We start from the raw sequence: 14896 nt of genomic DNA on the forward strand, positions 1-14896 counted from the left end.
AATTTTCACAGTACGTATATTGTAAATCAAATTCAAGTTTAATTCCGTTTTGGGGACTACAATTTTTATGAATTATTTAATTTTATAATTCTAACACAGAAAATTTACATATTGCTTTTGCTGGAAATATTATTCTCATGTTTTTGATTTCAATCTGTTTTTTAACTTGTAATATTTTAAATCAAAACTGTAAATGCTACAATTTGGGAACTAATTTTAATACTCTCCATTTATAATTCAACTTAACATTTCTTCTCCGTGAAGTTTCTAGGGAACTCACACTTTTCTTAATGCTATATATCATGCAAAGTTTTCTTTATATACAAGGTCGTGTCACGCTGTCATATCCTTCAAATATTTAAATGCCGTTTCCGACATCAAAGAGCTGGTGAATCGCTGTCTGGCTTTTGCCATTGGCTTGTTTGAGTGACAGCTCGTTCTGAAGGAAGCTTTGATGTGGAACCCGTAGCAACCGTTTAAGATATAATTAACTGTGTGCACACCGAAATTGGCAAAGAATAAATGGAAGTGAAATCTGTTTTCAATATTCAAATGCCCCGGGCGAATGCCAAACAAATGACAAACACAATTCCCCATTATGTGGAAAATGTGTTAACAGAGAAATCAGGGGAATTGACAAAACAAAAAAAAAAGGAGAAAAAAAAGAGAGCCCAAACAAATGACGGTCGAACGATGGGAAGAATCAAAACTTTGCCCACTGACAAACCACTCAACTCATTGACATTGAAAGCAACAACGACCAAACAAAACCAGCTCACACAGAAATTAGATTAATTTGGGTAATTTGAAGTTTCGTTGTAATGAGTTTGGTCAGTCATTTGGCTTTGACATTTCGTTCATTTGGCTTTGTTGTCTTTATTTTCATCGCCCGCGACTTTGTCAACGATTTTCCTATCCCCCGCCCAGTGAAAATACATCGGTAGAGCCAACTCGACCCAAAGTTTTATTCATCTAAAAATTTTTGTCATAGCGCTGCCTTGGATGCTGCTGCTTTTTATTTATTCGTCTGCCCGAAATGTTGGAGTTTCCCATTTTTTGAGTGCTCGAGCGACATCAGTTCCGCATTCAGGGATTCCGATTCCAATTCCCGACTGCAGTTGCATCTCCATCTCCGGGATCTCTGGGGAGCCGCGGGTCAGGATTTTCGGCGGGGAGCGACGAACGTGTTTCTTATTATTTTTCGCTGATTAATCGATTGTCGGCTGCGTGTCGCTGGGTCTCCCTGCCTCCATATGTCATCCCGACTGCAGCGCCCAGTGATTCAGACACTTGTCACTGGAAAAATGTAAACATGAAATGCATTTATGTAGAAATGTGAAAAAATATCTGCGCGAAATACAAACATCCCCCGTCATCTGGGGGAGGATGCAAAGTTGCTGTGGGTAAAAAATGGTGTGACATGGCGCGTCTCAGTTGAGAGACTTGCTCGGATTGGATGGGGGTGAAAAAGGAAATCTTTAATATTACCAAATAGTTTCAGAGAAAAATTTTCTAGTACAAGCGTAAGATAGTTTAAAAATTAAACAAAAATAACATTATAAAAAATAACATTATTATAACATAAAAAATAACAGTATTGTTTGTTTACAATTCGTTTCATTAAAAATTAGATGAGTTTGTCAAGATTTAAAGAAATTTAACTAACTAAATAAAGCTATAATGTGAATTAAAAAGAGCTAACAGTTTTGATCACAAGATATTTCACATCTAATAGTAAAAATTACCGTGCTAGTCGTGTTCCTATTTCCCTTGGCAGGTAAAGGCAAAAGCTCGAAATTGAGAAAATAAAGGCGAAATACGCAGCAATTCCCAAACGTTACATTTTCGGCCAGGAGCAGGCCCTCAATTTATGCCGCATGGATTGGATTTCTTTCGGAGCCCTTGGCATTGGCCTGCTCATTGTTTTCCGAGTGGCGTGGCCCCGGTTCGCAGTTCCCAATTCCCGGTTCCCAGTCCAGTCCCTTCGTACTCTGCCCTCCCTGTTGCCTCTATGGAGCATATACCGACTCCCTTGGCTTCAGATCCCGGCTGCTGGCTCGGTCTTCTGGGCTGCTTTTGATGATGATGGCATTTCCTTTGGTAGTTGCGTACGTCATAGATTAATGGCAGCAATCCATCAAAATCACTCGATGGACACGACGAACAGCCGAAAATTCGGAAGAAGCAGCCAGTCCGTCCAGCAGCTCTGCAGGAGCAAGTGAGACGGGTAATAGGGGAGAAAGAGAAGGGGGAGCGTTGCCAGCTTGCCAGTCAAAAAAGGCACACAATTTGGGTTTTTTGTTTACTGCGTTCTTTGGGCTTTTATTCTTCCCAACTCCCTGACTTTATTGTGCATTTTTTATTAGGCCTTCCGACCACCAAAGCTCATATTGGCTTTAACGATCGATAGGCATACATAAGTAGCATGTTTTTTAGAAGCATCGAAAAATAAACAACATCAATTTAAACTAAATGATTATTACTAGATTACTAGAGAACAGTTAGTAAACCCAGCATGTACAAAGTTTCACATTCGCGGCTCATTTGTAGTCTCTGCAACTATGCAAGTATTTTAACGAGTTCCTTATTTAAATATGTATCTGCAAATTTATGATCAAATCGGAAGATATTGATAAATTGCGAAGTTTCACAATTGATATAGTCGCATTCAGTAAAATAGTACGAGTGATTATTGACTGACCATATATCCTTTTAGATTTGAATCAAAGGCGTCAAAGTGCATCGCCCAGGCAGACTCCGTGATCAATCAATTGCCGGAAGAGCTGGCATCTCGCGGCAAGGTCCAATGACAGCGCTTCTATGAATAGATCTCGGATCCCAGACCATCGCCAGCACACTTACCAACGAGATCGAGGTGGCACACCACTTAGCATGAATCCGGCATTAGTGCTAAGGCATCGACATACCCAGAAGATACTTGAGATCGGCCATGGTGGAGGAGAACATCGGGAAAGTGGGAAATTTTGGGGGAGCAGTGTCGTTCGCTTGCCACGTTCAATTAACAACAAAAGTGTGACTGCGACACGTCCTCGGTGCTCAAAGCAATCTCAGTGCACCTCTGCCTCTTTCTTCCCAGACATCTGTGAGTTTTATTCAAAACTCTTGTCTCCTGGTCGACGGCAGTATCGGAAACTGATTAATAACCAATGTCGGGCCCGGTCGGCATTCCCAAAGTGTGAGTTCATGTTCCCCGATCTCAGTTCACCTCCTGAAGGCGAAGATCTTGTTCCGCTCTGTGTACATTGTCTCTATCTGCGAGGGGTTTTGGTTTCTCATTAGGCAGCTTCCCACCAAAACACGATATGGGAACTTATTGGAATATAGACATGAGTGGGGAACCAAAAAATATATAAATATTCATCCAATGTTGTATCTTAGTATATATATAGTTATAATATAGTTGAAGTTTTTCAATTTTTAGATCGGCTAATGGCAATCATATTCAAACATAATTTGATTTTCAAAGTATTAAGTGTCTTACTGCCAACAACCACAACATATTTACAATAAATTAAAAACACAAATGCAGCATTTAAGTCATTTGACCTCTTCCAGATAATTAAATAAAATTGCTAAGAGTCAGTTTGTTCAGTATTACCATTATCTGTTTTCAGAATAGCTTCATATAAGTCTATGATATGAAATATAGATAAATTACTTCACAAATAAAAACATTTTCAATAAATCAAGAAAGGTTGTTTAGAACAGGGCGTTTGTTCCAGAGATCTATACAAACATAATTCAAGCTCATGAATACCATTTAATTGTTTTTTAAGTGCCGCACAAATTACATAATCACGTCCGAGTAAAGCCAAGGGCCTTGGAGTCGGATTCAGAGTCGAATTCAGAATTGGCTGGCTCCTTTTGGGTATCGGCATGTTTTTCTGCTCTGGCCCCTTGCGATTATTCCTCTATTTTGGTTGATTAATGCTTTTATCACCGCATCGAGTTCATTCAGTGCCGGCAGCGCTTAATCTGAATGCCATCGTCAACTGATGGCAGGGCATTAGTTTTCCCGTGCCCGTCAGGATGGGCAGGGGAATCATCTGGGGCTTGCCAGCGGAAGTTTCATTACAGTCGCCCAAAGGAGGAAATGAAACGAATGCCCGCTCCTGCGAAGCGCTGAAATCGATGCGTATCTCGAGCGATGATTTGCGGTGTGTGTGAGTTGAAAGTTTGTGAAAACCATAAAACAATTAGCACTTGATTATTATTCGGGGAGCGATGACTGGACGAAAGTTTGGCAACTTCGCCTAAGTGCCGACACGGGTGACATCGACTTAATTTGCTTGCCAGCTCTTCTGAAAACTATTTCACTGCAATCTAAAAACAGATTTAGACTTTTCGCTGTCAGCAGCAGAAAATGGAAAATGCAGAAGAGCAGCTGAGATTTTGGGGAGTTAGGGGATGCAAATTTCTGCGCAGCAAGATGGATGCAAGCATTAATTTATCAAAAATTTCCACACCCTTGGAAGTGTTTTTCCGCGTCGCCTTTGTTCTTTCTAATAAACTTAAGTGCAACTTGCAGGCCGGCGACAAAAGACGCCAAGACAAAAGCGACGAGAATAAAAAATTAACGTCAAACAAAGAAAATCCACCATTATTATGTGCCACGCACACACACACAAATGCGAATGGGAGAAATGCGGTTAACATTGCTTTACTGGGGCGGATCAAAAAGTTTGTGATATACATATAAAAATGGCTTTATATATTTTTCAAAACCTTGCTAGAATTCAAAGCTTACAAAAATCATATAAAACTTTATTCTCAAATGCTTAAGCTCTTGGTCTCAAGCATTCCTCTTAAAACCCAATATGCGTGTATTTTTATAATACACTACAAATTTAAAATATGTACAGATGCTCTGCTTTGATACGCTATTTTATAATGGTACATTTTTTATTTTGTTTTGGCGTTATTGGTTTCCCGGTTCGTATTTGGGAACTCCTAAAACCACCCAAGAAAGAACAAAGCGTGAAAAAATCCGCTTTTCATCCCCACAAGGATATTCTTTTCGGGAAACCATGGTTCTCTGTTACTTTTTTTCTCTGGGAAAACAAGGGTGGCATGATGGACAGACGTCGACGTTTTTCATCAGCGGTCGTCATCTTGTGTCATCGTCAGACGGCGACATGTACACCGCGAAAAAATTGTAGTCCTTAATAATTTTCCTAATAGAAAATCACCTAAGAGGACATCGGCTACTGGATAAAATGTTTAGTTTTATTTCATAGTCAATGTAAAAACCAGTAACAGCTAAGCGAAATCACGCCCTTGCAATAAATTCGTCCGTAAACTAATAGGCATAATAGATTATTAATGTTTTTCTTTTGATACTTTTGAAGATATTTTAATAGATAAAATAAAATATTTTCGCTAGAATACCGAATTATTATCTATCGAAAATAAAAATTTGAAAGGCTTTTATTTCTAAACAGAATTATTGAACACGAGGTCAATAAATAAATTAAATATTCATGATTTAGAAAAATTGTTTTCTGTGCACACGGCTTCTGCGGATACTCACGCACTCCCAATGGTGCGTATGGCGGCCATTGGCATGGCATCATGGTGGTGCTCCGGTGCTGCCATGGTGGTGGTGCCGTTGCGATGGTGGTGGCAGTTGTGCGTATTTTTGTGTCACATTCCAATCTATATCAATCTTGTGTTTGCAATGACGGATGGCATTTGTCAATGTCAGACATTTTCGTTTTCCATTCGAGCCTCTAATGGCAGACGGGCAGAAAGGCAAAAAGCCGGAACAGGAACGCGAGCTGGGTCCTGTGTTCTGTATCCTGTTCAGATATTCCGGGGGCCTTGAAGTCACTCAGCCACTTGCCGACTACACCACCCACACCGCCCACCAAAACGCCCTCGACGCATGAGTTTGACGAATCTAATGTCAAATATTTTCCTTTGTTTCCCTCCACATTTTTTTATGAAAAGCATTTTCTGAGAATTAGAATTGGCTTCTCTGGGTGCGTCCCCGAAGCAATGGGGTAATTCTTTGGTGTTGGGGGTTGTTATCTTGCTCCCCTCTACCCAGAACTAAGTGTCTTTGGGAATCAGCTTGTTTATACCGGAAATCAGTAAATGTGTTTGCATTAAGTGTTTTCGATTCACAAATATTTGCATTCTTATGGGGATTCCAACTCTTGTAGTTGGGGAACGTATTCAGGTAAGTTAAATATTAAGATAGGGGTTGAAGGTAGTAGAAATTAGAAACTAAATAGTATGTATTACATGAAACCATCAATTACCAAATGGCATACTGAAAAAACATCCAAATAAAACAATGCCTACCCATTTTAGCATGGTATTTTTCGGCCTCAACGAAGACAACTCTCGTGAAGATTTTATCCCAACCAAATCTTTATTACACGTCACCTCTTGAAAGGAGTTACTCGCAACTAATTGGAAAACCATTAATCACAGTGCTAAATGTTTAATTTAGCAGGTCGGGCGGGACAGTCGCCGTCAAAACAAACACTCGACATCATTCAACATTAAGTAATGATAAACCAAGACCTGCGTGTCCCTATAAAATATGAAGAACAACTGAAACAATGATGAGGTTGAGCAGAGTAAACAGAAACCACCCGCCAATGTGTCAGCAAGCAAAAAGGAAACATTCCAAACCAAACGAAACCAAACCAAAACCAAAATAAAGCGAGCCGAGGAGCCGCCGTTTTGTTGAACATCATTAATTACAAAATACAACGAGCGGAGTGGCCAGAATTAATGAATGCTTATGAGATGCCACTGCAAAGATGTGCTAAACGCACGTCCAGCCCAGGAAATACGGTTCCAGTCCGGTTCAGACCCACTCCAAGGATCCGTTTCGATCCGTGGGCAGTCGGTCGCATCGGAAATTAATGGATTCGCCCGAAATTAAAACCGAAAAACAAAACCGAAATGCATAAACAATTGAAAAGTGTGTCGACGCACGACGAAATGATTGGGTGGGTCATAGAACTCCCATATCGAGGTACCGTGTTGTCTGCCTCGTTAGAGACTTTCTGTATCCTTTAACAGCACTTTTGTAGACTCCATGTCGACTTTGCGTTTGTTTGATCACTTCGAGTGGAGCGCGGTCGGCAAGTGGAAGTGGAGTTGGGTGATTGATGAAGCCCAAACGTGAATTTCACACCCAGCCCGATATCGCATACAAATCGAATTAAAGACAGAGCCCAACGATGGCTAATTAATTTCCACCAAATATTGATAAATGACTCGCTGGCCAGCAATGCAAATCTACAACCGAAGAAACCGCACAGTTCTTACCACACTCAAATAGGTGTTCATAGTATTGGACTAACTATTTTAAGCTGGAAACTAATCTACTTCAGGTATTTGAACTTTTGATCAGCAATAATGAAAACCACTCTATAGGCTCGATATTGATTATTCACCTATTAATTTAGCTAAGCAATGACTTTTCCCACAGTACTACAGTACTATAAATCTGCCTATATTAGTTTTTTCTAATATTCGCCTTCTTAAATAGCACCGAATTGATTTGTCCAATTCGTCTTTCCGAATCGAAAGTTCTCCTTTTTCTTGGCCGTGTCAGCTTGGTTTCGCCGAGTGTAGCCGGATCGAGATCCTATAAATAGAAGGCTCTGATAAATGATGTGCCGAAGAACGGCTTCAAGTGACGGGGGCAATTATGCGAGGAGCCAGCTGAGGCCCAAATGACAGGTCGATTGAGTTAACGTTAACGCTAAACGCTAACGCCTGCTGCCTTGGGAGCCAAGTGGATGAGCCAAAGGGAGGAGTTGCTGCTGCGGCTACCAGCTAAATCTGTGGCTATTTCTGTAGCAGCGCTCGCCTCGATCGGCCCACGATCGATCGCCAATCATTAATAATCCATTGGAACAAGGTCTTATGGCAGCAGCAGTCTTTTGTGGAGTAACTCGGAGCAGGGCCAAACAGGTGTGTCTGGCCCCTCTTCCACTTTTCCCCGCAACTCTCTGCTGTCCTGGGATCGTGGGCTTTCGAAATCGATCATCGTCACGCCGCCGCTCGAGTCGATTAAAGTGAGCGAATTTTCATTACCAGAATTCATTTATTTCGCTCAGGAAAATTATAATTAAATATCCCGTTGATTGTGTTGGCTGATCGGTTTATGTTTTCGTTATTCGGCTTCCAATTTAGTGGTTTCGCTTTGAAAAGAGTGGACTAGAACGGTCAGGAAGGCCAGGACCACACACACGCATATTAATAGAGATTGTTTGGTGGAATGAGAAAAGATGGAATGTGAAAATGAAATACCCAAGATAATTTTAAAACCAGAGGATGTGTAATTTAAAAATGGTGTTACAACCTAGAAAATAGGCAGGCATTTTCTTTCCATTTACGGAATAGAATATAAAATATATCAAAATGACTTGTAAACTATATTTACAAATATATTAATTCCTTTTGATCATTCAAAAAAGAAAAAATTTTGTATTGTAGTTCGTTACCATTTTACGTAAGTCGTGAAGTGATACTGTGTATTTATGAATGGAAACCAATTAAAAGCAATCAGTTTATCTAAATATTTTAAAAGTTTTAAATGTTATCGACTGATATGATCGGGTTTCTTTTCACAATTTATAAAACTTGAACAAATTTGCAAACACCTGAAATCGCCTTTTTTGTAGTCTTAAGTATATAAACTTAAATCTGCACTATAAGCAGGGAAACTAAAATTGTAAATTGGTCTGAAAAGTAGATTTCTAACACTTTTTCTTAAATATTAACCTATTTGCTCAACTTAAACTTACAGTCGGAGTAGAGAGAGTCCTGGACAGTACCGATTGAAGCGGCGATGAGATGAAAACTGATCTACTGCTTTCGCCACATCCCGTTCCCATTACCTTTTGGCGTATCTAGACCCATTCGCATCTGGCCCGTCAAAGTCAAAAGTCATAGGCCATAAATCACAGGCAGACAGTGGGCCACAAAGGATAAAGTCAAAACACAAAACAAACAGACACCCAATATCCTGCCCACGCGGTGAAAGGATGTTTGCACAGTGAAGTTTTATGATGGTCAGTGTCCTTCGGCAATTGACGTTTTGAAGGACATATACTACCTTAGAGAAGGATTACAAAGGATTGCCGAACCAGCGAATGGGCAATATTTGCATATCAATTCGCCACGCATCCCGAAAATGTCAAGGACATTCCATTCGAACACAATGGGTGAAATGGGTGAGAGTAAGTCGGGTCGTAAGGGTGTCAAAGGTTAAGGGTAGGCTCTGCGAAAGGAGAGCGGTCCCATAAATCGGACTGCTGCAATTGAAGGACATGTGTTGACGGGGTTTTCTAGTTGCGTTTTAGGTTCCTTTATGCCTACAATCAGATAAATTGGCCGCAATTTGGCCAGGTTGGGGTTGGGGCAACTTACCTTCGTACCGTATAAAACGTTTGCACATTTGCATAATTATGGTAATTATCAATATATATTCATTAGTGTGAGACTGATGCTTAAATTTAATTCGCTTTTAATTAGCCCCATAACAATTACGCTCGACCAGTTTCGAAGGCAACAAGTTGTTGCATTGTATTTTGAAATGCATACATTTACATATAATTTTCAAACAGCTTAATAAAAAATGTTTAAAGAAACAAAAATGATGTGAGCTGTAAGTAAAATTTTTTTAAGCTTAATGTTTATAATCGATTTTATTATTAATTTCAAAACACACGAAATGAAAAATGCCCATCGCAATTATCTTGCTTATCTAACCTACTCAGTAGCCTTTGTCTTCGGCCACCGGGTAACATTTTGGATTTATTCATTCTCTTCTTCGATTCAGTAGACTATTTAGACTTTATGCAAATCACACGGATTTGTTTCGTAATTAAATTTAAAACGAAGCAATCGGAGAAGAGACATAGAACCCAAATCAGCCATTGACCCCATGCAGCTGGGAAATCGGTGGAAAAACTGGTTTTCCAACTCATTTGAGTTTGGTCAGTCCGGCGTACAGGCGATAAATTTCTACCTGTCAATAGATGAGCGCTACTTTAATGGCATCCCAAAGATAAACCAGTAGAGGCCTTTGATTGTGTGGGCCCCTGCTTTCTACCTTTTCCCTTTCCAAAATGGCTGACCTGGGAATGTTGAATGCACTTGCCGACCGCCACTTAAAAGGCAGTTTTCCATAATCGGTCGAATTATTTAGCAACAAAAAATAAAAATTACTCGGCGAATTAGGGCCAAAAACACGCACTAAATGGGGAGTGGAGTGGAGTGTTGCCGGTACAGTGGGTAATGGCTGTGTCAACAGCAACCGGACTGCTCCTGGACTGCCGATGAAGTCATTAAAATTTCACCCTTATTATGGCTTTTAAAGTGATTGCAAAATGAGCTGGAGAGAGGAGGCTCGCCGGTGAAACGTCTTCATTAAACATGCATCAAATTTACGATTAAGTAAAAAGTGCACGCACATTTTCCGTATGAAATAATCAACCTGCCTTCCTTTATTTTTCCCTTTTTCTGGCTCTGCGGAAGGTGCAAGGAAGCAATTTCCCGTAATTGCCACCATTCTTGTTAATCACGCTTGTATAGACCATACACGTATAAGAGGAAGGCAGCACATCCAGAAGCCGGGGCATCCAAGTGCAACAGGCTAAATCGTTTTCTCTCCGCTGCCTTCTAAATTCGCGATTAAATATTTATGAGCTGCTCAGAATGCACACACCTGAACTCAGGCGGGTTATTTCTGTTTCGGGTGGAGCTCCTCCGACAGACAGACTAAGAACCATAATTAGGGTCCTGATCGGGAAGATCGCCATACTTCCGTTACACGACTCAAATCGAACGCTTTAGCAGCTCCAAATAGTATGAAATTATTCTAAAGTGGGCCATCAAAAAATCACTGATGCGCCATTTATGTTTTTACGCCAAAAATATCTTATAAAAACGAACGAAAATGTTTTACATTCTGATCAAATCATTTTATTATGGCCGTATACTTATTTTAAACCTGATTGCTGGTCACATGTTATTGGGAATATTGCCGTTCAAAACATATAGCTTGAACACTGCTGCAAAGGACAAAAAAGAGAAAATGCATATTTTAGTCAAAAATGGAAGATGTTTTGCCTTGAGTACAATATCCAAAAAAAAAATGTTGTTCCCCCTAACATTCATCAAGTTCATGCTTCGACTTTTACCACAATTTGTCCATATGCAGGCACATAATCAAGCGACTTCCTTTGGTGGCGCTCAAAAGCGTTGCTATTAATTACTCTAATCAGGAGATTCCTTTTTTCTTTGGCTAATCCCCGTTTTGGCTTGGCTTGGGCTTTTGCATTCGCAATTTCACACCATAATTTGCCACAATTAACGAACGATCAGCAATTAAAGTTGCATTACCAGCGACGGTCTTCGAGTTTCGAGCGGCACCTGCGGATTTGTTGGATGCATGGATAATGAATTCCATGCCTCGTCCGATTCATCAGCTGTCTGGCCATATATGTGGTGGGTCGTGATTGCCTCTGATTGCTGCTGCAGCATCAAAAACGAGTTAAGGCCACCGCCGAGTATTCGGTGGACTTTTCGCAGTTTCTAATGATGATGATGGAGCCGATGGCCTCGTCGGATGTCCTCAAAATGGCAGTTCACCAAATGACTGAGTGGAGGTCAATTGACGTCCATTCGGACTAAAGATCAGGTCATCTAAAGGCTGGGACAGTGCTGAGACATATGACTTATATTAAGTTTGAGGAAACACTAGGAATTCAATTACAATAATTAGGCTTGCAACGCTTTTTAATAGATTGATTTTAAAGTCAGTCTACTTTATAGTATAGTATAGTATAGTATACATCGTATATCGAATGGTTGAGTTATATAGTTTTCTTTTTATTTTACTAATTTCTGTTTAAATTCTGGACTGTGGTGTAATTTGTAAAATATAAATGTCTTACCTCGCAAAGATGTCTTAGCGCTTTAAAGACTAAGTTTACGTTTAGTTTTCTCAATTCGGCAACCACATGTTGCTGTAGCCACTTAGCATATTAAAAAGTGAGCTAACCCCGCAGCAAATCTCGCAACTCCTTCGCAGGCAGCTAAGATTTATGGAATTTAATTTCCTGAGCTGCCTTTCCTGCCCGGCCAGACGTGGAAAGTGGAGCCTTGTGGGGTTCTGTGGGATTTTGCGAGGGTGTCAGCAGTGTAAACAAGGATGCAACGGATGCGTGGCCATGTGAAGAGTGACACGTAATATTCGCCACAACCACAGGCTATAGCAGCTATTTTTGCCTTTGCTGCTGCTGTCGGCACATCTGCAGTCGGCTCACATGGAAAAGCGAGGAAAACGGAAAATGAGGAATGACACCGCAAGCAGGGCGACCCAATAACATTAGCCCAACGGCAGTAGCAATATTGCCAACTGTTACCTAGGCACAGGATCTTGGTAGGGGTTGGCCCTAGCCAGGACACAGTGAAAGTGAAAGTGCGCCTAGTCAGGTCGCGATGGCAGGCAAATTTCATGCACCATTGCGTGACAGGCAGCGTCCCAGCGTAGGAGGGGTAAAGTGTGCCTGGAAGCGGCGGGGAATCGCCGATACACTGGCGAAAACTGGGATATTGAAGTTGAATTGAATGCTTGCGGAAAGTTTTAAAGGTATAAGTTAATACACACTAGAGATTCGATTTTTGCTTACATAAGTATGTTGCGAACCTCATACCAAGCGGTACACATTCAAATAAATCAACAATATTTCGAAGTCGATTGGTACACCTTTTAATGAAATAAGAAATGTTTGTTTTATTTGTAATGAATTCTGGTTAAAAAAACATTTAATTTGGGAAGTGGAAATTCAAAACTCCAGTCTTTGTCCTTGCTGTCGTCCTCTCCTCGTTAATGGCACACACAAAAAGGGGAAGAGTCGCAAGAAGGAAGGAAGGGCACGGCAAGGCGGAGCTGGCGAATAATATATGAGTGCACTCACTCAAACTGACTAAATTCCCTGTCCCACTCGCCTGGTTTTCTCCAGGTTCCCCGCCCTGACATCACAGCCCCACCAAAAAACCGAACCGAACTGAACTGAACGGAACCGAACCGAAAAATGTTTGCTCTTGATCGATTGCCGTTGAACCGTAGCGGAGGCAACGCACGCGTAACAAATGCAATCCTCCTTAAAAGCAGAAATGTGTCACACGTTGGCGATACACTACGCCCACGGAAGTCCCCTGGCCCGAAGGACCCCCAATAATGGCTAAATCCTTTCTGTACAACTCCTCGACTCCGCCACCCTTTCCTAGCTTTTTTTTTTGCCCCCATTGTCGCCGTTGTTGCTGATGTGTACTGGCAGATCCTTTTGTTGCCTTTTTACTATAAACTTTTTGTTCTCTGCTTTTGTTCCAGAAGCTTTCTCCTCAGCTTCTTCTGGTTCTGCAGAAAACAAAGATAAATTGGTTAATTTCCCCCGCCCCGCACACACTCAGACATCAATCGATGTTCCTGTCTCCATCTCGCTCCCGCGGATGCTATCTCACTCTGGCAATGGACTTGACTGAGCTTACGCATTATTCTATTTCCCAGGATATTTTTTTTTAGTTTTTCCCGACTTTGTCCCCTATTTTTGGACGCTTGGGAAGGACACTGAATTGTTGGCCCATCGGTATTTTAACTAGGTAAAAGCTTAGCGCGATATCATTTTCTTAGGTTGTGTTTATAGGAGAAAATGGATATTATTATTTAATGTAAACTATTCAATTTGAGTTAAATAATCAAAACTGTTTTGTTTATCTATTTAAATCTCTTAAAATAGGTTTCATAAAGTGAACCTCATTATAAGCTCGTATAATCCACTTTAAACAAGTTGCAAACCATTTCCTATAACATTATTTGAAAATAACACATTTCCCCTATTCCTGTTTTAATTATAATGCATTGACTCGTAAATGGCAGCTGAGTCGGTGATAATTAAAAGTCAATGTCGTAGCACACAAGCGGATACTTATCAATGAGGTGCAAGTTGCGAGATGTATTACAATCCATAATCGTTGCCAGTCACGATGGCAATCCGTCACTTAGTTTCGAGAAAACAGTAGAACAAGTTGTGGGAAAGCGGAGAGTGTTTTTGGGGTCAATGGTCAGGGGTGTAACATGGATATCTCTTCAAATAGAATTTTCAGGCACCTCGATTTCTGTACGCCCCTATCCCTATCCATAAATGAAGACTTTCCGAAATCAGCTACCGTTGGATTTCCTGGTTCTTTCATGTGAATCCCCTCCAGAACTCCTTGATCCGAAGTCCCACCTACTAGAACAAAAAGAGGGCAAGGAAAAACACAGAAAGCGAAACGAAAACTGAAATACGGCTGCATCATTAAATTTAATATGATACTCATTTAATGAAATTGTTGCCGATTTGTTTTGAAAATACACGCGCTTGCTTTGCTCTCCCGTTTTTTCCCTTTTCCCGAGGAAGCCCCTCAGCTCCTTTGGGTTTGACGCCTCCTCCGAAGAAATACTGAGAGGGCGGTGAGCTTGTGCCCCCTTCCCCCTTCCCCAATTCTTTAAGGCCAGGCTTTGGGCATCAGAAACAGTTTCAGTTTTTGTTTCGGTTCTACTCTCGTGCCAAATGCGAGCGGCGTTTGGGGGTGGGGCTGAGAGAGTGCAATATTGCGAACATGGCCCGATAATGACGACAGCGTCATAGCCATTGACGCCGACGTGGGTTCGAGAGGAAATATTCACTGTCCGCAGGCTGGGGACGGGTGCAAAAAGGCTAAAGGGATAGGTACACCGCCAGTAAGAAATGCTACAAGTCCCTTTTTCTTACTGAACGTGGAAAGTTCTAATTTAGATTCAGATTATTAAATTAAGAAACTTCGTAAGTGTCTATATGTTAATGAGATACCT

At 40.9% G+C, this 14896-nt stretch overlaps 1 long non-coding RNA gene across 1 annotated transcript; it reads right to left on the reverse strand.

Moving 5' to 3' along the window:
- Window positions 1-1747: 1747 nt before the first annotated feature.
- LOC117145304 lies at window positions 1748-8846 on the reverse strand. Its single transcript, XR_004459716.1, has 3 exons — window positions 8796-8846; window positions 2702-3330; window positions 1748-2600 (listed from the first exon to the last, which is right to left on the reverse strand). It is a non-coding gene; the product is annotated as an uncharacterized LOC117145304 (long non-coding RNA).
- Between the last annotated feature and the right edge of the window lie 6050 nt (window positions 8847-14896).

This window comes from Drosophila mauritiana, chromosome 3R (assembly GCF_004382145.1).
Source record: "Drosophila mauritiana strain mau12 chromosome 3R, ASM438214v1, whole genome shotgun sequence".
Classification (NCBI taxonomy): Eukaryota; Metazoa; Arthropoda; class Insecta; order Diptera; family Drosophilidae; genus Drosophila; species Drosophila mauritiana.